The sequence below is a fragment of the Numida meleagris genome, chromosome 4 (assembly GCF_002078875.1).
Source record: "Numida meleagris isolate 19003 breed g44 Domestic line chromosome 4, NumMel1.0, whole genome shotgun sequence".
In the NCBI taxonomy this organism is placed as follows: Eukaryota; Metazoa; Chordata; class Aves; order Galliformes; family Numididae; genus Numida; species Numida meleagris.
Window position 1 is genome coordinate 21,346,682 of NC_034412.1, and position 27,974 is coordinate 21,374,655.

Genomic DNA, 27,974 nt, shown 5'->3' on the forward strand with positions numbered 1-27,974 from the left:
AATCCACATCTCCTTTGTCTCTATGAGAATTGGGAAGCCCTTTAGCAAGAAACATTAAGGAAGGAATTCCCACACATAGGCACAGAATTAGCTAGCAATCGGACCCAATTTAGTATGACCTTTACTAACTTTATCTTAGATTCCTAGTAGACTGTTATTTCTCTGCCATTTTCCATGAAGCGTAAAAACTTTTATGTTTGAGACTTACAGTATTTCCATTTTATTTCCTTTATTATAGTAGCTAACAGCTTTCTTTCCTCTTTGCTGGAGCTATCCTGTCTATTGGTCAGGAAGATGTGTGCCTCTGGAATGGGTTTAAGAGTATCTTTGTGGCTGAGTATTTTAAATAGAGAGGGAACTCTCCTGGGATTACAAAGATGCATCTCATGAGAAAAATACTGTATGACCAAAGTAACAGGGATTTTTGAGTGTATGGCCTGCTGGCTTAAATACAAATCCTATTGTATAATGGCACGGGCATAGTTTTGATCACAAATTTTGAAGTTAGATTATTTTATCTATGTAATGTGTACTGTACAAAAATGATGGAGTCATTCATGTAATGGAAACTAATAAATTTATCTATCTAGGGTGATTGTTGAAAATTACTATGGTAGGATATGAAGTCTTGTGCCTTGGCACTGTATCTTCTAGAGCTGGTTTCCTATCGGTGCAATCTCTGCCTTAACAGCCTACAAACAGAGCCTGAAAACCTGTTGGCACAAAGCATCTGCTTTACACTGGAGTGTTGGCTCTTCAGGGATCTTTCAAGCTGAGTTGTGAAATGGTCAAGTGATGTGAAAAATCCTACAAAATACCATCTGAAATTAGGATCCAGTGTGTGTCTGGCTCTGTTTGGGGTTTTACTCAAGCTAGGAGATCACAGTGCTGCTCAGCTGGGGCAGAAGAACTCACAGCTGTGGATTGCAGTTGAAAATGCTTGGGAATTCACTTCTGGTTCTGAATCCCCATCGTTCATTTTGAGAGGGCTGGAAAGATGTTTCTTGTTCTCAACAAACAATCCTCATAAAATGCTAATTAAATGATAAGTATAATAGGGAGACTGATAATTGCTTATTGCATTTCTTATTATCTATGAATGGCTTTAATTACCAAGCAGTTATTATCAAGGCCTATGAAGATGAGAGTAGGACATGCTGCAGTGATCCCTGTGGGCTGCGTGGGGCTGTCCCCAGTAGAGGCTGCCCAGAACATGGCTGCGGGCTTGGCTTCTGCTGCCCTGAGTTGGCCTGGAAGCTGCTGGGGAAGCTTCTAGAGGAGAAGGAAGATGCTGTCATGGAACAACTCATGGGCATGAATCCTGCAATGATTTGCAGCAGGAAAGAGATGCTTTAGCCTTGCTAATACTTAACATTAAGGATGAAGGGTAAGCAGTGTAAAATCTTGCCCCCCTCCATTTTACCACACTACTCTACCTGGAATATTGCTGTAGCTTTTCTCTGGAAATTGGCCAGTGAACCTTGTGAAGGTTTTATGGAGGCTTATTACTGCCTAATTCACCTTTAGAATACAAGTGTGATTTTTCATTTGCTTTCCAGAAGTTTGTCCTTACTTGCTTCATCCGAGGGGCCAAAGTTCAGGCCAAATATTATAGTGTCTTAAGCAGTTAAACTTTCCTGATGTGTCATTAAATTGAGTTTTATATTTAATCCTTAAGTAGAGTAATTTTGCCATATAGAAAAAAAGAGCTACTTTGGGAATGTTACCAATAGATACCACACACAAGTGCTCAAAAATCCTCCCTTATTTCCCATTTCTAATTTAGAAATTTTGTCCTTTATCAACATGTAATTGAATGTGCTGCCAAATGTGTCCACACAGTGACTTAAATTCTGTGTGGTAATAAAAATACCAATTAAATGTCAGGGGATTAAAAAGAAATATTTTAAGCTGTTTTTAATATTTGTGTTCCTTTCCATTCTTTCGTGTGAATGATATAGTAACAATATTTTAATCCTTTAGGGGAAACCCTTTTAATGTGCTCTAAGACTTTATTCCCCCAAAGTAAATTGTTTTGCTATGCTACAACTGAACTTTAATTAACATTTGTAGATCCTGGGTTGGCATCCTTGGAATAACTGATAATGGTCCAAATTCATGGCTCAGATGCTAGTAAATGTCCTATGAAAAGAGAGATCTGTAACAAATATTATGGCTCTCTGCTTTCAAAAACTCTCACAAAGTTGAAAATGAATTTCTCCTTCGGTTTATATATTTTTTAGAATGCCTTTGTGCTTTAATACATGTAAAAAAATCTTCTAATTTCCTGTTATTAAAACCACTTTCTCCTATCTGAGGAATTGTATTGACCTACAAAAGTGTTGTGCCCAGGGTATGAAATCTTCTGCTTGCAGAAGATTGATGATTAGCAATGTGAGATGTTTTACATGCCATTTTCTTTACATCAGTTAGCGGAAGGGAAAAGAACTCTTCCTTGGGCTGTGGATTGCTGGAGAAGAGTTGTTATGCACTAAGTTGGCTTGAAAATAAAATTATAACATCAGTCAAGTTTGAACATGCCACTTCTCAGGATGCCAATGTGGATACAATGTGCCTGCAGGAGTGGGTCAAAGTAAGTGATGGGCTCTTGCCATCTGATTTTTCTATAGCCTCATTCACTGTTCACCTGAGGAGACGTAACACGGAAGTAACCAAGTGCTACGTGAGTTCACATAATGGCATTTTCATACGAATGCCTCATCTTACATTATTAAATTTGGCAGTGTCTAATTTGATTATTTCTTCATTTTACAGACAGGATCAGTCAAAAGCCAGAACACTCAAGCTTCCTCTGATTTCGGATGCCTGATTTAAAATTCCAGGCAGTGGTTGTATAAACTATGTAATTGCTCTTTGTCATGAAGCAGGATGGAAAAAAATGTGGAAGAAATTACCTTAGTTTAAAACAATTTAAAACAAGTGAGTTTATTCCAGCCCTAAACTCAAGTGATCCATGAGCTCTGTGCAAAACGGGAGGAAAGAAATCCTGTGGAATAGATGTTCAGTTTGCTATATGATTGTCTCCACACATCTGAGACCAAATCACTATTTAATAACAATGCTAAAATGTATAAAAACCCAGGGCTTTAATCAACACTGTGAGTAGGATTTAGTTCAGTGACTGCTGCAAGAATCCATCAAATAGCCATAAGTCATTCCATGCCATAGAGCTCTTGTGCAAGGTTTTGGTGTATGTGCTGTTCCAGATTATTTCAGGTGCTCAGTTGAGATTTCAAAAATATTTAAGCTTCAGAAACAGCAAAACAGAGTTTCCAGTCTCAATACCATGAAATTAAAGTTTTCATTTTTAACCTACTAACAACCAATTATCTTAAAGCCAGCCTATTGATCAGAAGATTCTGGGTTCACAGGGAAAGGCTTCTACCAAGGAAGGATCTCCAGGAAGAGATCCTTCCTCAGTGGTAGTCAGCCCTTAAATGAGGCCTAAGAGGCTCCACCTCTTCTGGTCACACAGGTGAATTGCCTTCACCTGTGCTCCCAGGGCTGAGTCTTTCCTCCAGGGGCTCAGTCAGTGGTACAGGCCATTACTCAGCAGTTCTCATACACTTCACCCCTTCATGGCATGAACCAATGATTGAGTCAGCTGGAGGTTGAGCCTTCCCTGATACAGGGATCCGACACACTGCGATGGTTATACAATTACCTGTCGCAATGCAGGTTGATGTGGGAAACTATCTACATGACAACGGGCATGTTTACTTGGACGTGCTGGACTCTTGAGTTGTCCTTGATGCCTTGAAACAAGTAACTTGCAAGAACAGCAGAAAGCAAAGCGCTGGGAAAAGCAGAAACTTTGAAACAGAAAGAGCATACAGAGACTTGCTTAAGCCAACCAATCAAATAACGCCGTGTTGCAGCACGCCTTTCACAAATGCATAAAAGTCTGATTGTTCTATCAATAAACGAATCACTTGCCTAACCATATTGGTATTGTCTCGTGATCTCCGGCGTGCGTGCTGCGACAGGTTGACACAATGTGAGACGACTGATGATCAGTTCATGGTTGAGGTTCATGTTCTCTCATGGGCCAGTGCTCGATGATGTTACTGGAGGCATGCAGTTGTTTGGTGCAGGTCTGTCTCATGCTCCACCAGTCCCACACAGGCCATCACCAGTTGTGCTTGACACAGCGACACTGGAACGCTCTGATGACATTTCACTCCTTCCGGTGATCCTAGAGACTCAGGAGACTCACAGGGAGTAATAGAGGTGTTTCAATGGTACCAAGAGGGGGAGGTCTGCCTTCCACAGCAAGATACAGGCCATATTCCTGTCCTGGGTCAACACTTAGGCTTGCACTGGGGCATGTCCCGGCCATCTGTACCACACCCTTTGGCCAGATATCTGTGGCTGCATAACTGTATCAGGTACCAAAGGGGGGGGTTAGAAGGGGGGGTCCTGATCTGCCAAAGTGACATGCTGAGGGTCCCCTTAGCAATGAAGCCCAAAGTGTCAACCATGATGTCAGTAGGCCATGTACCAATCACTGGAGGGACTACTGAACCTCCCACCTCCAATAATCTCCCCCAGGGTGCAAGTAGACCACACCACCTTGGTCCTACTTGCACCTTCCAAGGCCATTCTACTGTATGGGTACCGGGTTCTAGATTCTCAGGGGCAGGGAACAGAAGGTTATTTTCATTACCAGTTCGGGATCTTATCCAATTTTTGGTGTCCGTAATTCAGATCCTAAGAGGGGAGGCCCATGTTGTCTGTAGCATCTTCAGGGCACTGAGTCTGCCATCTCTAGGTCTTTCATTCAAGTCCCACAGGGCTTCACAAAGTCTCTTTGTCCACCCCTGCAGGGACTGAGAGTCTGTCTTCAAAGCAGCCTTCAGGATGCCATTATAACATTCAGTGAGGCCTGCTCCCATTGGATTATATGGCAGATGAAGCCGCCATTCAATGTTGTTCTCCTCTGCCCAGTGCTGTATCATCACGCCCATGAAGTGTGTAACCTGGTCACTCTCGATGACCTGTGGAATCCCATGTACCGCAATTAACTTGGTTAAAGCCTAGATGGTGTTGGCTTGGTTTGCTTTTGGTACCAGATAGGCCTGCATCAGTCCACTTGCCATGTCAACACAAGTTAATGCATATCTGGCTCCCTCAGATTGTGGGAGAGGGCCTATGTAATCAACTTGCCACCACTGGAGAGGGTTATGTCCTCTGGCAAGGTGGGCAGTCATCTCTGGCAAGGCTTTTGGTCTCATTCTCAAGCAAGCTTCACAATTATGACATGCCTGGACAATATCTGACATAGTTATGGGCAGCCTCCATGCCTTTGCAGCTGCCCACATTGTCCTCTGTCCAGAATGATGCAGCTTCTGGTGTAGCCAGTAGGCTTTGTTCTCAGGAGGGTTCTCAATCCACCGTACTTGAGCCAGTGTGTTGCCTCATCATTTCCTGGTCATCACCTGCAGGGGGTGATGTCCAGAAATGTGGTAGATGTGCATGGTTCTATGTTTAACCACATTCTATATGTCTAACCACATCTCCTTGCCCCAGATCGGTCGGACATGGATGGTCCAGTCTTGGGTAGCCCACTGTGCGATCCAAAGAGTGAGCCTCCCATACACAGCCCAACTATCTGTGCAGATGTTCAGTGCACTGTCACTGAGTTCCTTGGTGATACCATCCTCGCAGCTCACCGCTCTGCCCATTGGCTACTTTGACCATCCCCCTCTTCAAACCAGATTCTGACAGTGGAGGGATGGTATGCCACTGCTCTCCACTTGCTTGGGTTACCTTTGCTGGACCCATCTGTATACCAGGCATCTTCAGGAATGGGATATTTCCCCTCCTGAACATGACTCTTCTCTGGTGGAGCGACCATTGTTTCTTTCAGTGCATCGCTGTGGTACATCACTGGGCCTAAGATCTTTTGAAGTTCTTCTTTCAACGGTGATGAAGACAAACTACTCCTCTGGCTGAGATAGGCGACCCATTGTGTCACTGTTTGTGCTTGGGCCACCCCTGTCTTAGGAAGGTGGGTCAGATCTTTCACCCACCCCTGAATCAGCAAGGTGGTCTTAACCGTGACCTCAGATGTTTGGGTTATTGGCTCTACCACCTGTAATGTGGAGTAGGCAGCCAATAACTCTTTTTTAATCATGCTGTATCTTTCCTCTGCTCCGTGCCAGACCTGAGACCAGAACCCAATCAGGGTCAAACAGAATTCTGGTATTGCCACAGGCCCCAGCCAAAGCCCTCCTGTGTGAATCCCAATTCAGCTGGGAGGGTTGGATCAAATATACCCAGCGCCTGGGCATGTTTAACAGCCAGTTTTGCCTGTTGGAAAGCCTCGTGTTCCATTCTCCCCCAGTCCCACAGTTGCCCCTTCTTCGTGAGTCTATATAATGGTCTCAGCAGCTGCACTAAACAAGGTATAAAGGAATGCCAATATCCCAATATACCGAAGAACTCCTGCTGCTGCTTTGGTGTTGTAGGGACTGGGAATGCCTGACTCTTATCTATGACAGCACTGGGTAGTACTTTGGTCTTTCCTGACCAAACTACCCCCAGGAATTTCACAGACAGGCCTGGACCCTGCACCTCCTGAGGGCTTATAGCCCATCCTTTTTCCTGCAGATAGGTAGTTAATGGATCTGCTGCCTGCCCTACTGCCTCCAGTGAGTCAGATGTCAACATGAGATCATCAATATAATGATACAAGCTAACAGTGTTAGGTTTTTCCCAATTTGCCAGGTCACACGCCACCAGGTTACAGCAGTATGTTAGTGAATGCACATACCCCTGTGGCAGGACCTGAAAGGTCCACTGCCTGCCTCCCCATGTAAATGCAAACTGGCCTTGCAATTCTTCAGCAATTGGAATACTGAAGAATGCACTCGCCAAATCTAGGACACAATGGTAGGTTTTTATTTCCCTACTCAATGTGTCCATTAGGGAGGCAATATTGGGTATGGCTGCGTGAACAGGCGGCGTGACCTGATTTAATTCTCTATAGTCTACTGTCATTCTTCATGTGGCATCTGACTTCTGCACTGGCCATATGGGGGAATTATATGGGCTATGTGCAGGTCTTATGATCCCAGCTTTTTCTAATTCCCACACAGTCCTTGATATTTCATCTTGCCCCCCAGGAGTCTATACTGTCTCACATTAGTAATCCGGCGCAGATCCAGCAGGTGAATAGGCTCATGCTTTGCATGAGCTCTCAATATCGCCTGCAGCACCCAGATACTAATACATCTCTGTCAGATTCTGAACTCTCCTACAGTTCTCTGGAGAGCCAGACCCCATAAAATGTCTATACACAAGATGTATTCTGGGACTGGGGCAATAGACACCTTATACTCCCAGAGCAGGAGATGCCCAACCCCTAATTTCAATCATATCTGGGTAAATGGAATGGTCTGTCCCCCAAAGCCACCGATCATCACCCTATCCCCATTAAACTTAGCCAGATCCCCATAAGTAATTGATGTTTCCGTGCCTGTGTCAACTAACACCGTAACCCTTTGTACGTTCTTTCAGGACCAAAAAATGGTCAGCTCAACATAGGGCCTCCGGTCCCATCCGGAGGCCCTAGTTACATGGGGACTAATAGCCCCTATCAAGCCATGAATTGGGCAAGTGCCAAGTCTTTTTCCTCAGGTGGCTCAGGCATCGTAGCCCGAGTCACCTGGGGTGGCTTTTTCCTTTTATTAGGGACTATAAAGTCCTCTAGGTTCCAAGTATTTTCTGGTACTCGTTCAATTATTTGTACCCCTGTTCTTTTGGAGGTATTTTGAAATTTTTGGTCATCCCTTAGTTGTTTACATAATTGAAGCAAAACATGATTAGGTTGGTGATTGATTTTAGCAAAAGCCACCCTGGCCTGTATAAGGTCATTGAACATCTGTTTATGGGACACCTGTATGGGGCCCAATCAGGGTGGCTGTGGGGCAGCTTTTCTAGTTTTAATTACTGGATATACCTCAGCCCCTTCCACTGTCCTTGCCCTTAAGCTCTCTATCTCCCCCAGATCAGCCACCAACTGGGCAGCCTGCTGAATGATGGCCTCTAAGGCCACCAGGGCGTTCAATATAGATACCAGTGTGCCATAACGGTGGGAGGGTGCCTGTTGTAAAATTAGGTCCCTCATTCCAGCTGAGCATTTTACTAAATCAGGACTTTCAAAGGCTTCCTCATAAATGGCCTCTTTCATTCCTAGCTCACGAATATATGTTTGGAGGTCCTCCATGGAGGACCATAAACCTGCATGCACTGGGATATCAGCCTTCTTAGGCCAAGTGATATGGCTTGCTGTCATCAACCAATCCATTAGGGTATGATTCTCCTCATTATGTTGCACAGTGGCATACAGTCTTTGTCTAAGGGCAGGGTGCAAGGTAATGGATACGAGCTTGGAAACTTCTGGTCCATTGACCACAACACTCTCTGCCCCCATGTCCCATAATTGGAGTAACGAAGCTGGTTCACTTTCCCTTGGTTTCTGCTGAAATCGTTGCACCAAATCCATCAATCCAGATGCCGTATAAAGGTGAGCTGTTACATCGAGGTGGGTTTGGGCAGAGGGCCATTGATCAGGGGGCACCCCGGTGGTCTATCCTGTATCTTTTTTTTTTTTTTTTTTTTTTTTTTGCGCGTCACTACAGGTCAGATCTCGAAGGGATCCACCTCAAGTGGGGCTTCAAGATCCGATCTTGAGATTTTTCCTGTTGGATTACCTGGGTCTACTGGCTCAGGGCCCTGAGTATTTTCCAATGCAGTATGCTGTATTTACTTTAAGGGGAAAGTTAAACTTTATTTTTTCCCTGTCAATAGGCCAAGCTCTTGCTCAAGTTTTTCAGTGCAATCACGCAGTAGTTGGTTCTCATTTTCTAAAGTATTATTCGAAAGTCCTGTGCTATTTAGGGCCATTAACAGGGGCCATGCCACAGTGGATGCAGCCAGTCAGCATTCCTTTGTAATTAGGATATTTTTATCTAATCCATAGAAATATTTTGCCATGCCAGATGGTGATTGGGAAATATTTCCACTATCCTGCAAGGGACCCCAGTTTTCAATTATGGCTGCCAGTTCATAAAAGGGTGAACCCAGAAATCCTGGGATGTGCACCAGCAAGGTTTTATCTAGAGGGATGATGTTCTTCCCCCTTAGCACACTTAAAGATATTCAAAAGGAAAGCCATTTTAATATTTTGGTCTGCCTAGCTCACCAAATGTAGCAATCAGAAAGACCAACATGATGGAATAGGTGTTACAAAAGAGGTGGAAGGACCAGCATGATAGCAAGGTGCCACAAGGGAAGGGAAGTAGATTGCTCACCTGTATCAGAAGATTCTGGGTTCCTAGGGAAAGACTTCCACCAAAGAGAGATCTCCAGGAAGAGATCCTTCCTCAGTGGTAGTCAGCCCTTAAATGAGGCCTAAGAGGGGGTAGAATTGCCTTCACCTATGCTCCCAGGGCTGACTGGGTCTTTCCTCCAGGTGCCCAATCAGTGGTACAGGCCACGACTCAGTAGTTCCCATACAATTGGTTTTGAGTGTTTTCCATGGTACTTCTATGTGATTTGTTCTACTTTATGGTTCAGGACAGTGCAATTCGAAGGTAACATTAACATCAGTGTGCTGCTGAATTTGTCAGTTTGTCACTGTATCAAAAAAGTCAGCATTTTCCCATTTATTATATTAATAATTAGTGCACCAACTCATCCCTCACTTCTCTACAAGAGTTAGAGCATACTGAATTTGTAACTCATTTATCATGAGGATGTAATGGATTTACCCTGTATTCTCCTTTATGTCTGTGAAGAATTTCCTACTTAAGAGATCATGCTGAAATTTCAAAAACGTTCAGATAATTCTGAAAAACTGCAAGACTTCCAGAATTTGATAACCAACATTTTCCAGTGAGCTTGCAAATAATGGATAGTAATGACCTTGCTAAATGCAGTGGTGTGGATGCGGTATGTTTAATTGCAGAGCTGTCTGTGCATCACCTAAGTGATGCACAGGTAGTTTTTATCCTTTGACTAAACTTAGGAGATATTAACTTTGATCCCTGTTTGATAATAGCCAGATGAAATGGTATAGGAAGGTAGGAAGCTGATGTGCATACATTAAGTGAGTGATCTAGTTTTATAAGAAGATTTTTGGGAAAAATGCTGCTTGTGCACAGGCATTTCATTCCGTAGTTGTGCTAGTGAATGAGTGGTTTTGTTTCTCAAGCACACTGCTCTGATTGATTGCAGTTTATTGGTGTTTTGCCATATCTGGAAGGGCAGGGCTTTTTTTGGCTGCCCTACCTTCTGATGGTCACTTAGCTCATTCACCACTTTGGGTATGGTGCATCACCTTGGAGGTTAGCAGCAGCAAGCAGAATTCCCTTAGAGCTGCCTGACTTGACTTTCCCATGGAATCAGTGTGCTGCTCCCCGCAGCACCTCTAGTTGACCCTGTTAATGCACTAAGTATTACGGTCTGTACTGTTGGGCTGTAACTCATCCTGCACGTAGGACTGCTGCCTTGATTTGTGCGCACAAGCTGAAATGAGCTGTAGAATATGATGACCCTTGATGCCTCGGGGATGCTGTGAGATCTCACAGTGTGGGTGCTGGCGCAGGACCAGTGCTCTACACTACAAAAGCAGCTGTGTGAGACTCGGAAAGTAGATATGACGGGCTCCCTCTCACGCTCTTGTATAAAGCACTTTTTTCTGTGTTTAGCAATAACTTGCTGTTAAGGTCCATTATTTTGGGAGTCTTAGGCAAGTCTTGTCTCTAGCAAAAATTTAGGGGTTTTATTTTATTTCTCAGAAGTGATTTATACATCTGTTTGTTACTACTGGGGGAATGCTGCCTGGTATCACAGGATGAGTACAGCTGTTTCACGACATAGTTAAGGACATGTCCAAGATGTTTGCATTCCAGCTGTAGCATCTTCCTTTCTGGAGGAGAGAGCACTGAGCATTCTTTCTGGCACTGGTCCCTCTTACCTTACCAATGTTGCAGTAGCCAGATCCTGAGCGCAGAGCTACTGCAAGGCTGCCCTCTGAATTACTGCCTTCATCCCCAGGCTTACTCGTGGGCTGCCCTGCACATCCCTCTGCCTGGCAGCCTCCTGCCTGGCATTTAGGTGTGATGGTTTGAAACAATCTCTTGTAGTAGTTGCTTGGGGTGAAATGGAGCTATCTGTCAATTTGAAAAGGTCACTGACTGTGTCAGAATGACAGTAATTCCAAATTATCCATTAATCTCCCAATTTAAAATTGTCATCCTTCTTATTACAGCCAGCCACACAGGCTAAAATTCTCTTACACCCATGACCAAGTAGCTTTTTTATTAGCTGGCAGATAAAATTGGCTGTGCAGTCTGACATTAAATATTCATTGACTGCTCTCTGAAAAGAAATGGCTGCTAACAGGTTGAGAGTATATGAGAAAACAGCCAACGAAATTACAATTGATTTTCTTGTCTTATCTGCTAAAGTTTGGGCTATATGATTAGTGCAACACACTTAGCATATTCTTATATTGGGTTGAGTCAAAGGGTAACAAATGTGAGAGCTTCCTTGCCCCGTTACGCTTCTGCATTGCCTTTGTATTGTTGACCCACACGACGTGTTAAATGAAGGACAAATCAGGGTATAGAAACTGCAATTTTCTACAGCAAACAGGACTTAATAACTTCTGCATTGTCGAAGGAATGGCTCTGGAAGAGGGAAGTCTTGGATAAGGAGATGAGGCCTGGAATGTGTTTAGTTTCCCTGTACAGTCCAGAACTGTAGTGCGAGGGGCAGAGTGCCACCTGCTGCTCTGATAGGGAAGGAAGGACTTTGCTGCTGTCTTTCCAGATCTGCACCTGTTCCCTGGTCCCCACTGACTTCTGGCTCTGTTCAAAACCTTAATTGCAAATGGTGGGCTTTACTGGACAGGTGATCTGGAAGTGAGCAGTGATGAGCGAGCAGTGTTCCCTTTTGAGTCCCTCAGTGTTCAAGCATCAGTCCTGGCCATGAAACCCAGCAGCTTTGGTAGAGGCTTTGTGGCTGAGAAACCTACACCCAAAGCACAGCACATCCAAGACATGATCACTGCACTGTATTCACCTGCTCAGCCTTCCTTGTCCAACATCCATCCTATCTCCGATCCAGCAGCTGGGAGCAACAAGTAAAGCCGAGCTGGAACTGGGCAGGGGGGAAGAAGCGGCCCAGCCTTCTGGCAGGCAGGTTCAGAAAGTTCCTCAATGTTTCTCTCAAACTATTTTTAAGCATTCTTTTAAAATAAGTATTAATAATTCCTTAGATAGATAATGTATACTAATTTAACAAAATAAGATACATGCTGAATATTAATGGATGTACATAAGCTGCTGAATTCTAAAGAGGTTGCAACACAGGTTCTCTGTGGTTGTGCGCTTAGGTTTTTGAGCAGTTTGAAAAGATATTGCATATTCTTTCTGACTCTTTTGGGAGTGCAGCCATTCATAAGTCTGTGCTGAGGCTGCTCTTATGGGCAGCGCACATGGACCTGGGTGCAGGTCCCTGGTGCATCAAAGGTGGAAACTTGTTCTTAGTTAAAGGCTTGCAAAAGGCTGTACTGCTAAATGTATGTGTTAGGAGATTCCACTGAAATGTAGATGATCACACACAGACAAAAAAAACAGCATAACATCTCGTAAACAACATGCCTACTTCTGATTTTGTGGTTAATGCATTTGTACTATAAAATCTCTTTAAAGTAGCAAGTGAGTGGTCCCAGAAAGGAACACTTAAGACTGTTAGATTAGAAGAAATGCATTTTCTTAAACTCGGCCTTGGATGAAGCCCAAGATAGCTGATAAGGTGCCTTTAATTCAAAAGAGAGTGAAACGTGTTCATAGAATCATACAATCTGTAGAGTTGAAAGAGACCTTTAAAAGTCATCTAGTCCAACTGTCCTGCAGTGCACTGGGACACCACAGCTGGATCAGGTTGCCCAGGGCCTAATCCAGCCTGGCCTTGAAAGTCTCCAGGGATGGGGCATCCACCACATCTCTGGGCAACCTGTGGCAGTGCCTCACCACCCTCACTGCAAAAGACCTTTTCCTTATATCCAACCTATATCTCCTCTCTTTGAGCTTGAAACCATTCCTCAGGAATGAGATCTCATGTCCTCAGGACATGAGATTATCGAGTCCTCACACTTGGTCCTTCAGTGCTGTATACGCAGTATGATGCGATGTCTGTTTGTACCAACAGCCATAAGAAAAGAAATTCAAGGCATATGAAGGGCCTGAAGATTTTGGGAACTGATACTGAGGCAAAAGTGTAGGTTGCAAATGACAACAAATTTACTAGCTCTGTGGCAATTCTCATTTATAGAAAACATTTCCCTAAAGAATTGATTCAAATCTTTTACTCTTCTAAGGTATTTGGAGAAGAAAAGAGTGCTCTTGGTCAAACCCTTTTCTGTATTTAGTCAGTATCTTAACTTCCCCAGTTTTCAAATAGTGTGCTGCTGGACAGTGAGTATATGTCTAATACTTTTCCTATTATCAGCTTCTCTAATTGCAATGCGATTGTGAGTTAGTGCTAAGTGAAATGAAAATGATTATAATGTAGCCAGGGAAAGGTACCAATGTCCATCTTGAATCAAGTTACTGTGACGTTCAGAAATAATGTTTTTTTCCACTTAGGAGTATTTCTTTAGAGCAGTTACTGAAGGCATTGTGCTGAGATTTTTAGAATGTGTCGATCATTTATTGCTTGAGTGTTTCAGTTTGTTGCGGGTTTGCCTTTTGAATGTGTCCAAAGAAGAACATTCATCACAGATGGACTATGAATTAATTTGTTTATTTTACTTCTCTACAATGACCAAATTGAGTCATGTTCATGGAAGTCAACAGGGAAGGTGTTTCCTGCCTACAGACAACTATTGTACACCAAGGAAGTGATTGATAACTTTCCATTCACGTAAATTAAATAAAACATTATCTCAATTTCTTGCCAGCCAGGGAAGCATAAGCTGTATGGGCTGATGGCAGCTTCAGAAAGCAGCTAAACTTTGTTTCCAGTGAGCAGATTTTGTGCAGATGCCAGCTTTGCTGAGCTTTCCTCTGCTATTTTATGTGTTTTTTTTTGAGACTGTGGAAAGCGGGAGGTGAGAGGCAAGCAGGTTGCGTTGTACGTTTTGCCTTTTTCCAGATCATTTCAGAGATGTTTGACTTTTGGGGGAGGGGCTGTATGTACTTTTGTGACTGTAGATGTTTCTTCCCCTTTGCCTTTTGCCATTTTAACTGCTCATTAGAAAGCACAGAGAACCACGAACCAGCACGATGTTCTGATGAAACACCTAATGACTTTCAGCTTTTGATTTATGGGCACAGCTTAAGTTACACAGGGACTTGTGTCAGAATAGGCCAGAGATAAGCTTACATTTATCTATAGAAGTTAAGAGATAATTATGTAAAAGTATTACATTTTAAAGGAAACAAAGACAGACCTGTGAGAAGTGCATTTTCACAGCATGTATTTGCAAAGCCCAATCAACCTCCTTGTGGGAAGACAATTAACAGAATTAAAAGTTGGAATTTTAATTATCATACAAATTAGAGGGAAATCAATAAGCTTGTATTTTGTGACATGACTTGGCTTTGAGCATTGCAGCTTTAATTTTATGGCAAAACTTTGGTTAATTGAGACACTGCATGAAAGCATAAAATCCTGACTTAGGTAGCATTCTGATGCCTGCTTTCTCTCCATCTGCTATCACCAGTGTGTAAAGTGGCAAAAATGAGATGCTGCAAAGCAAACCCTTTGTTCAGCCCAGCAGCGGCCACCGAGCCCTGCCCTGTGATTTCTCAGCATAAGCTGGAAGCTGCTTTTTCATCACTTCACCCTAATACAGAAGTTTGGATTTTGTTTCCAGACACTCACAAGAGACCCAAAATCTTGAGTGCTCCTTTCTCAGAACATGGAAGAGGCAGATTCATATTGTCCTACACAGAATAAGGTACTTGCACTTTGTATTTATTTATCTTCCCTCTTCCTCCTCTAGTAAATATCTATTGTTCCGAGGCAGCTAATTGTGAAGAATGGTTTTGCTGTATTTGACACTGAAAATCAAGGGAGATCTAAAGGTGTTTCTCCAAATCTCAGATAAAATGAAACCAAACGCTTTATGAAAACCAAACATGTTGTCTTAGTTTCAATGGGATGGAATTGTTTTGAGTGCCTGGTATGATGCTGATTTGGTTCTAGGAGAGAAACAACACTGATAACACACCGATGTTTATAGCTGCTGCTAAGTAGTGTTGTACAGAGCCAAGGCGGTTCTCAGTGAAGGGCCCAAGGAGCTGGGAGGGAAGAGAGTGAGGACAGCTGACTTAAACTGTCCAAAGGGATATTCCACACCATATGGCAACATGCAGAGGTTGTTTTGAAGGGAGTGGGAATTCATCTTGCTCTCTTCTGCTGCTCAGGGGCTAGCTAGGCATCAGCTGGGGAGTGGTGAGAAATTGCTTGTGCATCACTTGCTATATACATTACATATATATCTATTCATAACTGTTATCCTTTTTCTTTCCTCAATCTTAGTAAGTAGTTTTACCTCAACCCATGAGTTCTACTTCCTTTTCCCCAGTTTCTCACCTATCCCACTGGAAAGGGGGGGAGTGAGCAAACCACTGAGCCGTCTGCTGGGTTAAACGACATCACGTGTCCTTGAGTTGGGACAGAAGGCACAAACAGATTGCTGAAATAAGCTACACTACGATTTTTATACGGTCTCAAGTTAAAAGTGGGAACTTAATTGTGATGCTTGAATTTAGTTTGGAGTTCGTATAACAATGCAGGAAGCTGGAGAGATGTACTGCAAATAAAGGTGTGCTAATGAGGAGCTTAGTAGCAGTTTTCTGTGCTAGTTAATTTGCAATCTATGTGGAGATCCGTTGGCAAGCCTACAAAATGAGATTTTGCAAAGGTAATCACCACTTCAAAGTCTAGAGATAGAACCATAGGAGGCAGAAATGTGTTGACTGTCACATTTCCATTTTGAACATTGTTTAGAAAGTTGACACTGTTGCTTCCTACCTGTTGAACAGGGGAAATGCCCTCTCCATCAAAATAGTTCTGGAATTCAGTATCTTAGAACACCAGTATACAATAAGGTCTAATTTCTGCAGTTGTGCCAAGTATGCAGGCTAAGACACTGTTGACCATTTAGAAAGAACACAAATATTTTATGGATATTTGACTTAATTGCTAAAGATTTGGTCCATTTGCCAGAAGTTTAAGGCCAAGGAATCCAGAAAGTATGGAGCAGCACTACATCCAGAGCAGAAAGAGAGATGCAGGCTGATTAGATCTGTGTAAGATATTGTGTGTGGTTTTAGGATAAATCCTTTGGTCACCTACACAGGTGCACAAAACCTCCAAAATAACTCAAACTGCGTGTCTGTGGAATAATGTAGTGAAAAAGCCCATGGCAAGAGTGCTGCACCCTGTTTTCTGGGGATTTCTAGTTCATTTTTTTGAGTGGGAAAATGGAGAATGCCAAACATGGTACTTGGAGCTCTGCTGAGCAGAAGTGAGCATCTTTGTTCTCTCCCTTCTCCTGAAGGAAGGGTCGCAAGGAATTAATCCCACAAAGCTGCAGTGGTTGATGTGCGGCAGGAGAAAGTCAGCAGGCTGGTGAAGCTCCTGGGATTTACTGCAGAGTAGGTATTACACAGATCAAACTTGTGACTGTCAGAGGGTTTGAAAGGATGTGACCTGTACAATGTCACCAATTCACTTAGCAGTCAGTTTATTTTGTTGAGTGAGGCTGAAAACCAAATGTTCACTTGTCAAAGGTACAAGTGTAACTGATTTGCTGTGTCTTCTGCACAGACCATGGTTGTAATGCTTACCCAGAGAAGGTGACTGAGGTCCTGCAAGAACTGAGTATAACCACTCTGAAGGCTGGTGGTGGTGACGCAGGAAGTGCTGCACTGAGAACCATGACTGGTTCTGAGCAAGTGAGTGCCAGGGGTGAGGTGGTCAGCTCCGCCTGGGGGGCACGAGAAATGTGGATGGAAGGGCCCTACCTTTTCTACCAGCATTTGAAACAATAAGCCACTAGCACACACGATGGTGGAGCAGGGAAGATGGCACCAAACTCTTGGCTGTCGGCACTGTGTAGTAGCACTTCAACACAGAAACTCATGGGGTATTGGAGCACATCCAAATTTATCTCCAAGGCTGCAATTCAATATTTGGGTCCCAGCATCCCCTGGCCATTTGAATTTCCTTCTGGGGTGTACGGTGCCTTGCAGCTTCCTCCCCACTGTGGTCTGAAGATGCTATCTCATGGCAAATCTGGGAATGAAGTGCTTACAGCATTTGAAATTTCCAACATTGCAGTGAGTAATTGGTCCCTTTGATTTATACATATTCATAATGTTGGGTGTGCAGGGTCATTTGACTTGCACTCTGAGAACTAGGGGGAATCTGACTCCTGTGACTTGATTTAACCCAGCTGGCCAGCTCAGCTCCAGAGCTGGGCCTCTGCTTAAGAAACAGACACTGCATTTGAGCATGAGTTCTCTGTGGTAAATGGAAGTGCTTTTTTTTTTATTATTATTTTTTAAGTACAATTTGACTTTGGAAGGATCTGGAGTTTGCTTGAAGCAAGACATATGTGTATCTAAATGTCATATTTTTAAAACACACTCAGAAAACAGAAAAAAAAATACTAGCATAAATGAGAAGCATCACAGTTTACCCTGGCTGGGACTTGATTCTAATTTTCAGGGTAACTATAACAAGAGTTTCCAAAACAAAGTATCCATATGATGACTATGCATCCACGCATATGTTTCCCATTAAAGTAATCTGCCCCATTCTCTATGCTGCATAATAAATTCTATTTTTCCAATGATGATGAAAGCGATAATTTTCTTATCTTAGGACATATGTCAAAGGGACAAGAATTTCATTCCAGATAAGTACTTATTATCAGTAATTAATTAAGCACAGACTTTTCTTCCCAGTATCATTTTCTAAGATTTCACATTGTTTCACAGATACAACCCACTTTGGGGTTTTGCATTTTTAAAAGTGGATCCAGTGAAGTGCCTGGTCCTGTCCATTCTTGGAATATTAAATAGACTCTAATTTCACTCAGGATCTCAGGATTTGTGTTCCTTGGCTATATTAATTATTACACATAGCTGAGCTCTAAGGCCATGCTTTCATGCTTGGTGAGTAACACAGTGTCACTTTGCCAGGTCTTGAGATCTGAAACCTGGTTTCAAGTTGTTAGTAAAATGGGTTTTGATCTCCAGGAGTGTTTAATGGGACATTTACCCAGAGCAGGCAGCAGGGTGGAGGTCTGAACTTGTGAACAGAGATGGCCAGAGCCCTGGCTGTGGGAGGAGACAAAGGCTTGTATGGTGTGAGAGTTCTGGCAAGTTCTTGCTATAACTGCCAAATTAACTTGTTTGCCATTTCTTTAATAGAAGCCCTGTGGAGCTCAGACTGATGTAGGGCAATTCATAGCTCTTGTGAAAAGGAGGCTGTCGCATGATCTTTGACCAGTTTGGAAATGGAGATTAGGCTTGAAATACTCTGCTTTTACCATGTTTTATTCAGATGCATCAGTAGATGCCTTCCTCCATAATACTTTTCAAAAGAAATCACTATGCATCCTGATTCAGTGGTGGAATCTTTAGTCAAACGCATGCAAGAAGGATGGACCTAAGGATGAAAGCTTTTCATCTCAGCTTGACCTCACAGCTATGAGTTGCAGGGCTGCATCTGCTGCTAGTGATAGAGGTGTGCATGGTTACAGGCAACAGCTAGGGCTCTGCGCTCACTCAGAGCGCCGTTATGCAGTTGAGACCAACCCTCTGCTGGCAATTTGGTGATCCTTGTATTTTTGAGAAGTCTGCTCTGATGTTATCCCCTCCAGCTGGACTTCTCCAGGAAGCTCCATGCACTGGGCTGTGCTGGAGGCAAATAAGTGCTTCTCAGTACACTCATTCTGGCTTCCTGGTGGGCCATAAGGTTTTAGTTCAGAAGTTATGCTTTAGGAGATCTCTGAAAGATTTTAGCTCAGTGAGAGCTTCTGTTGAAATTTGCTGTTTTGTCAGTGTGTCATTCCATTGAGATGTGGGCAGGCCTGTCAGTAACTGAAAAATACATCTGTTAGGTTAGGAGTTATTTCATGTTTGTCAGATCTCTACAACTGTGTCCAAAGTTATTCAATCTCAAGCAAGATCAAACCATTGCACTTATGCTTCCATCTGGTTGTATTCCTTGGATGGGATTCCCCTACTGACAACCAATTGTGGATGTGCACTGCCATAAAGAACTGCAGCAGAAAAGCATGAGGCTAAGCCCCGAAGACATAATTTTGTCTTGTATAAGCTGGTAGGATGAAGATTTTTACTACTTTGAAAACACGTGTCCTGTTTGTGCAACTTAAAGTAAATCAAATCCTGAGATCCACACCCCGTCTGTTTAGTCATGTTTCCCCCTCTTCATCATACAGGAGCTTCTGCCACCTCTTCCCCTGAATATTACAGTGTACTGTAGTGCCCAAAGCTTTCTTTTTGAGAGGTGTGTTTGGAAGTCAGATAAAAAGGCAAAACAGAGTGGTGGGGTATGCTTTATTTAATGGTATTTGAAGTTATATCTGAAACATGTATGCTGCATCAGTTAGCAGCTTTACAGAGGAACCTGATGGTACTGTGGTTGTGACAGATGACTGTGTTGGCTGCAATTACATTTCTCCATCACAGTTAGCCATGGCCATAAAAATCTGTGACTTGGAACCCTGCCAAGGTATGAGTCCATTCCTCATTCCTTTTCAAGAGTTTCTGTGTAGGATACAGTTGTTTTCTCCTCCAGACAATCTGCTGTCTACTGACCTACAGATGGAATTTATTTGCATTGTATGTTTATTTCTTCCAAGCTTGATCTTGGTCCACCTTTGGTATTTTGCATTTGCAGTGCTTGAGAGCAAATTTTGCACAAGGAGGTATGTGGCTTGCCTTGACCCTGAAGAAGGTTATTGCTTCCCTGGTAGATATTGATAGAAGTCTTCATAACTTCACTGTAAATTGGAGTGACACTAATTTGTTTTCATATATATGCTCTTGTCTTAAAGGTTTAGGTCAGTGTGTGCTGCTTCTGGCACACAACGTGACTTTCTAAACGCAGTCATTCTTCTTTATCATTGCACACTGGAACGTGGAGTTTTCTGAAGTCCTCCAAAGTCAAACAACTTGTTAGTGGGAGCACTGTTGATTTAAGTTGCATCTCAATGCCCAGGGCTGTAAACATGAGGAGCAACTTGATATGATTTTTGATTTCTCTTCTGTTCTCTATCATTAAATTCATTTGCGGCTGCTGTGATGGGAATCTGACGACTCCCCTTACTCTTGTCTGCATTGCCTTAAGATATATATTTCCTATTCTTCATTTTTCAGAGGTGTGAAGATTTCAGTGAGATGTCTGAGTGCTGAAGAGCAGTTGCTTGCATTGCCTATGTACTAGAGTAAGCAGCAGACATATGCACAGTTTCTGATGCAGTGAAATATTGTATTGTCTTTAACACTGAAAGAAACCAGAGGGCTCCACCTTTTGCAACTCTTATTTGAGTTCCAGCAGGTTTTGTGGTTTTTTTAATCAAACTTGGAACCAGATGGAAAGGCTTTGTGCTGATTGTAAGCTCAAATTAGCACTCCATTAAAGCTAGTGAGAATGGGTATGTAGGCCCAAGAACTCCTTATATAACCACAGTTCTATGCTATTAGCATGTACATGAGGAGTCTAGACTGCAGAGAAGTGTTTTCATATTAAATTCTATTTAGAAATCCAGTAGGAGTTTTTGCTAGTTGCACACTTGAATCTGATTACTTCTGCCCAAACTAAAATATAGGAGCGGATAGGGGAGAGGGGAAGGAACTTGAATCAGATAGATAGAAAGAGGATACGGGGAAATGTAAGTCACCGTTCAAGTTTCTCATCTGAGAAACTGAGCCACAAAGCCTCTCTGAGTTCTTTCAGTGGAGCGAGAAAGAATAACTTATTCATTAGGGAATTAGAGGATTTGAAATAAAGGTATAAATTATCTTTTTCCTCCAGTGAGAGGTCATACACGGTAATCTATGGTATTGAAAGAGAGGTAAAAAATGCAGATATATTAACTGTTAGTTGATTGTTGATATGTTGGCTGCCTGCGACACCTGCTTTGATCTGTTACATCTCCTTTCTGAATGAGGTTTTCAACACCTTTAACAGCCCCTGTCCTATGGTGGAAGTTGAGAGAGAGTTCTGCTCCCCTGTTCAATAGAATGCAAATATTTCTGGTACAGGTTTCTGTACTTCTACAGAGATTTGTGTGAACTCATGCTGAGTTTTTAGATAGACATCTCGTGATATCCATAGATAGATGCAAATGGATAGATATCTTGCATTTAGCCAATCACATTTTATGCACCTTGTCCTAATTTTATTTAAACAACTTTTATTTCTTTGCTTCTGTTAATACCCCAATCATAAAACATTTAACCAAATAAGATAACAAGGGAAAAAAACATTCTTAAATTCATAAATTTAAGTTCATCTACAACTGTGATCTTATTGATTGTCTGAACAATGTGGATGAATCACCTATTCCTAGAGCTGGTGGATTTCTCCTTTGGTTGGGGAATGTGCATTTCAGAATTTTTAGAAAGATTATTACAGACAGTTTCTGTCAATAGCCAGAAATTGTTTAATGATATACTTTCCATCTCTGCATAGAAGCTGAAGTATTCCTTTCTCAACTGTTTCTCTTAGGGGTTATGTTTGTATGATAAACAAAACATTATCGTAACTGTCAATTTTGCTCGCACCACGATGGCATGGAAAATGGCTGTATTTTCAATAAGACTGGGAATTGAAATATTTAACTGAGGAAGCCAAGCGTAGCCTTTTCACGATTATGTTATAAGGGCCAAAGAGAGAAGATTAGAAGCAGTGAGAGTGATGTTTATATTGGAAGTGTGAGGGGCTATATATACTGGATTGCTCCCCACTTCTGAGCAGCTGATTCAAGGACAAAAAGTATACATCTCCCATATATACTGATTACACACTTAAACTATGCATTCAATTGCTGTATTAATTACTTTGCAGTGTTTTATGTCAGGCTTATTGACAGGAAATTAGTTGGAAAAAACACTGTTGTACACTTAAGACAAGCACTGAACTATTGGAAAAAGCAGTGTTGTTCCACTCTGCTTCAGACTGGTCAGAGTGGTTCCTGCAGTGTCAGGCTTCATGCCATGGGGAATGTCATACTGTGCTGGAAACAGCATTCCTTCTAGCACTTGTATGAAATGCAGTCTACACGTTTTTGAGGTTTTAAAAGGAACATAGATCATGTACTTGTGTTTTTCAAGGTATGTTGATAGGTACAGGAGATGAGAGTTGATGTCTCCATCTCCTTAGTGGGTACAGCAGGATACTCTGAGGAGTTCTTCACAACGCACGGTGTAAGAGAATAGCCATATGGAATGATACGTGCCTCCTTCGATGCTCGTTGCAACGCACTGAACATGGCTCCTTGGGAAGCCCAGAGTACAACCAGCTCCAGCAGCAGGTGCCTGTGAAGCAGCCAGAGCCAGCAATACCTTCAGGTGCACTCAGTTAACCTAAAATAAGTTAGTAAGGTTTTGATCTATGAATCCTCCCAAAGGATTTCAGGAGAATCCTCTGTGGAGGACACTGGTGTCAGAATGAGCCAAAGTCAATGCCAGGTTCAGGCACCTTCCAAGCACAGGTTAATTAGTTATCTCAATGTCCTTTCTACTCTAAGCTATGAATTTTATACTCTGAAAGAAGAGTGTGGCTTCCTTCAGAGTATGACTTGTAACTGATGAGTAGAAGAGAAAGGGAAAAAATATGATAAAGTCATCTGATGTTTTTACATCCAGGGATCAGTCTGACATCTGTTAAACAGTGGTTCCAATTTTTTTCCTCCTTAACTTCACTGCACATCAGGCAATCTCCTCACTCACATTTGTCCTTCAGGCGTATTCCTTCCCTTGGAGCTAGTAGATGGCTTGAGAGCTATGATTTTGGTTTGTTTTGATATTTCTAGCACGTTGTCTTTGTTTTCAGTTTGGACTCCTTTTTCTCCCCCTTCTGTCAGTGATTTCCCTGAGTCTGATGGCCAAGATTCTCCAAGACACATCTCAGTGCTTGTCCTACCTCCTCCCTAAGTGACTACATCTGATAAGCAGAAAAGGACCGATAATTGACTATTGAATACTAGTTAGTGGAGGTCAAGGTGGTTGCTGCCTTTCCTACCCTGTGCTTGTCAAACAACTCTATTATTACAGGGCCTATTCAAGCCTATAATCAGCTCAGTTGAGCTGAGATGGAACCTTCTGCTTCACTGAATGTATTTTCTGCTGCAATGCAGCCTGGCTTTGTCCACCTTGTCAGCTCAGATGAAATATCCACTCATTTTATATTCTGGAGCCAACATATTTTTAGTTCTAAATCTCATTTTAGAAACTGGTAAAAAAGAAAATGTTGAAGATAACTGCATCTCAACAGCCAGTGCTCCTAGTGAGTATATGTGTAGAATATGGTTTAATCCTTTGTCTGACAACTAAGGTCTCTAAAGTCTTATAATGAATTACAGCCAATGTTGACCTATTTCTTCAGCATCTATGAACATATATCAATTAATGATCACAGCATTGCTAAGGACTTGTTTTGTCCTTATTTATACCTTGGTCTAACTACAGAAGGCAATGATGACACTGTTTTATGCTTTTATGTAGGCATATGGTGTGTATGTAGTAACAGCACTGTTCTGTCAACTCTGTGTTAGTGCTTTTATGGATACTTAATGAGATTTACGTAATAAACTTCTCGACTTGCAACTGAGTGGAAACTGGAGTAGGATGGAATTCTATTGATTTACTTCTTGAGGTAGGAAGTTTCAATAAATCCTAATGAAGAGTTTTACAAGCATAAATTTTTTCAAGTTTTGTTTTTTGTCAGTCTGACCTTGTCCAAATCAAAGTCAGACTTTACTCTTCCTTGCCTATTTAAGCTGGAAGATCTCTGGGGAAGGGAACATAGACATCTCTGTGTGTGGTTTTGAGGCTGGCTGAAAATTAGTTCATGCAAATTTTAGACGTCTTGGTCTCAAGTGTCCACCTTCTGTGAGTAGTTCAAAACCAGCTCTTCTGTTTCCTTGAGGTTTTTTTTTTTTTTCAGGAAAGTGGTAGAAAATCTGCTAGATTTTAGGTTAGGAAGTGTCACGGTATTGTCTAAGGGTCTGCGTCCGTGACAAGGGGGACAGGCCCGAAAGAAAAAAAAACGAGAAAAGAGGAAGGAAAGAAGAAAAAAAAATTGCCGGCGATAAGAGCCAGCCCCCGGGCGGTCCGGCGGCTAAAGCGGCAGAGAAGCCGCGGAGCCGCAACCTGGGAAGAGGGGGACCCGTAGACGGATCTAACACAAAAACAGCGGCACCGATCTGAGGAGGAACAACTAATTTTACTAAATATATCAAAATGAGGCTAGTAGAATTATGATAGAGGGTTTACAGGCTGAAAATCTTACACAGTAAACTGCAGGAGGACCACGTGCTTTCTCCGCCGGGCTGGGAAGAACAGACCCCGCATCTCCCACGTGGCTTCACCACCCCCTCTAACGCAAAGACCCCTGGGCAGTGCACCTCCTCCCCTCCCCCTCAGAGGGCCACACCAAAAAAGGTAGTTTGCAGTAACCGGGGAATTAACTCTTTAACTGCCCGTACCTTACATGATGTAATGATGTGGAATACCGACAACAAAAAATCACAAAACCATAACAGGAAGGCTGTGCCAAAGGACTTAAGACTTAATACAGAAGACCAGATGCTTCAAAAGGATAAGCAACTGGGTCATCTCCAATCTTTCAGATCTTGGCAGTAACAGAGAATGTTCTAGATAACAAATCTTCTGCTGTTTTCTCTTACCATGCCAGTTGAGGACCAGTGTAATAGATGGACTGAGTTAGGAAGTTTCGGAATAATAACTACCAAGATATCTAATATGAAATCATTGGAGCGGATGAGAATTTGGGTGAGGTTTTATGAGACTGCATGTCTTCCGTGGTTGTCATACTGGCTTACAGAGGAGAATTCTTTCTCTGACTCAAAAGTGCAATTTTCTTTTTGCAAGAGATTGTTCTTAAAGCTTGGCACTAATGAGATTTCTGAGAGCTGGAGGTGATCAGTGTGGAGGAAGTACTTAGTGCTGCTCTTTCTGACATGAGCTGCTTTTGTGCAACAGTTCTTGGAATTGGAATTTTTGGTCTGTGAGTCCATCTTCTCACTGATTTCTTGATGATAACTATTTTACAGGCTAGTTCTTTGTTTCTTAAGCTAAAAATATCTTCTTACAGAGCTTTTTTTTTTTTTCTTCAGAAAAAGTATATTCTTCATTTGACCTTCACCCCAGTTACCCTGGGGCCTGCTGTTCTTGGATTCCAGAGCCAGCACCTCACAGGAATGCATGGTGATTCTCTGTGCCCACACAGAGTATTTCTTGCAACTTTCAGAGTCATCAGACAGAATAAATTACATATTACACGTTTTACTGAAATACAGCTTTGGTGAAATAGCAAACAGTGTGGGGTGTAGGGAATCCAAAATATCTCGCAACATAACACTGCTCTCTAAGGAGTTCAGAGCCTTTGTCTATGTAGAAATGCTCGTGAAAGAGGAGAAGCTGCAATGTTAGAGCTCTATGTTTACTTTCACTTAATATAAGAACTCAGGTCTCACACATCGCTTTGGAGCTATTTTAATGTAAAAGTTTTTGCTTTACAACAACTTGTAAAATAGTGTCTGAGCAATGCATACAGCTTCTTCACATATGGTGATCTCTGGAGCTGCAGCCTCTCATGGGAAGGAAAGTAAAATATATTCTCTGCCTTGAGGTTGAAGGGAACAACAGTCTCTATAGAATAAAACATTAGTTTGAGGGTGAAATTCCTTGAAGAAGCCTTTGTTACCTTCTGCTGTTTCAGGGCTGTCATACTTGAAAATGAAAGAATTGCTGAAAATAAACCAGGTTCCACAACAGGCTCTTCTTTCATTAGACTTCTGTCACAAGTCATGTGAGTGAGCTACCTACCTTTAATCTATTACCCAATCATTTTTATTTGCACAATTGAACGTGAAGCAAAAGTCTCAGTTTTCTTTCTCCTCTCATGAATAAGGTACTTCCATCCCAATCTGATGCCCAATGTCATAGAAGACACTTTCTGAATGCTTTTTCTCCATGGAAAATGAGTGCAGAGTGAAGAAGAGGCTCTGGTCTCCTTTCTTGCAAGCAGAGTACAGATGAAGGAATAAACTGTCTTTTCAGAGTCTATGGTAAATTCTGTGCAAAATTTGTATGGTACATTTAGCAAAGGAAGAACCTGGTGCATAGACTGAGAAAGATTACTGGATGCTTTGAACTCTTTGAACTCCACCACAGTGGAATTAAAGCAGTGGAAATGGCATTGGTAATTCAGTACATGAAAATGCAGAGCCTTTCCTGCATAGACATTGTTCCTGCTCCCTGTGAGAGATTTCTGTATCTCTGCACAGTCAGTGGATTCACTTATTCATGCTCTGGGAAAAGCAGAGGAGGAAGGGAGGGAGTTAAAGCAGTTCAATGTATACAGAAATCAATAGAAAGACTCCCATTAACTTCAATGGATTTTGAATTTGAAACTTAAACTCTGCTATACAGTCTCTTCAATAAAAGACCTTCTGTTTTTCCACTTAAATCAGAGTCCTTGAAGACTGAACTGAACTTCTCCCTAAAGGTTCCCGTGCTGTGGATTTATTACAGTTGTGTTAGAAGCAGCCAGTTTGGTGCGTTTGATACATTAACAGGCTGCCAGTGGAATAAGGTTGTATGTTTGGGTGGAAAAGAAATCTAGAGATGTGCTTTAGACAGTGCTTGGAATGGTAATGAGAATGGCAGTTCATTAGGATTAGCAATGCAAAAAAGGTTCCAGTTAATGAACAATGAAAACATTTTGGCAGTTGCAGGGTTGATATTGCAAGGACACTCTTGTTGCTGTAATTTAAGCATCTAACGTGACTGTCCATTATCAGCTCAGATTTTGAGAGGTTTATTAGTCTATCAAAACACTAATTCTGTGCTGAAGGCTGGCATGGAAGACGGGCGAGTAAGTTGCATTATATATACTATGTATATGTTTAATGGAGATAGACTTCAAAGAAGGTAATAGCCAAGATTCGTCAGTTCCAAATGAAAATTCCTGCTCTCTTGTCTCTGTTAGAAGGTCTTGGGAGAGGCTGTATGGCCATGATCAGATGCTGTTTCTGGAAATGGTTCTGTTCAGCTTACCTGCAAGCACAGCTCCAACTCGTCAGCATCTTCCCAGAGTATGTCTGTAGCTCATGAGCAATCCATCAGCTGTGCTGAAACAGGCCTCTGACAGGTTTTGCTTTTAGAGGTAGAACAGTGTAGGGGTTAAAGCCATAGAAGGAAACGGAGAAGAGCATTTGACAGCTGCACTTTGACTTATCCACTTTTGCCATGGAAGACACCTTTGCCTCTGACATTAATGGAAGCAGTGTTAGCACTGGGCTGACCTCCATAGGAACGTTTCTCAGGGGAAGAGCAGAGGATAACAAGGCGGATGGGATGATGGCTGTTGACTTGCAAGGCCTTCTCCACGATAGTGAAAAGCTAGGTTTGAGTATGGCTCTGAGTCAAAGGACCTCAGATAATTTGCTTTTTTGGGCTTCTTACTAACTGTTGAAAGAACTTGGTTTTAATATAAAAACAAAAATACTTCTGATTTTCCAACTGACTCTAGTCAAAATTGTTTTCTCAGTTTGGCAATCACTAGCATGGGAAAACTAAACACAAGTACTCCAAAGCAATATTTTGTTAAGGAAAATTAGAGTTTGTCCTGTGGAACTGAAA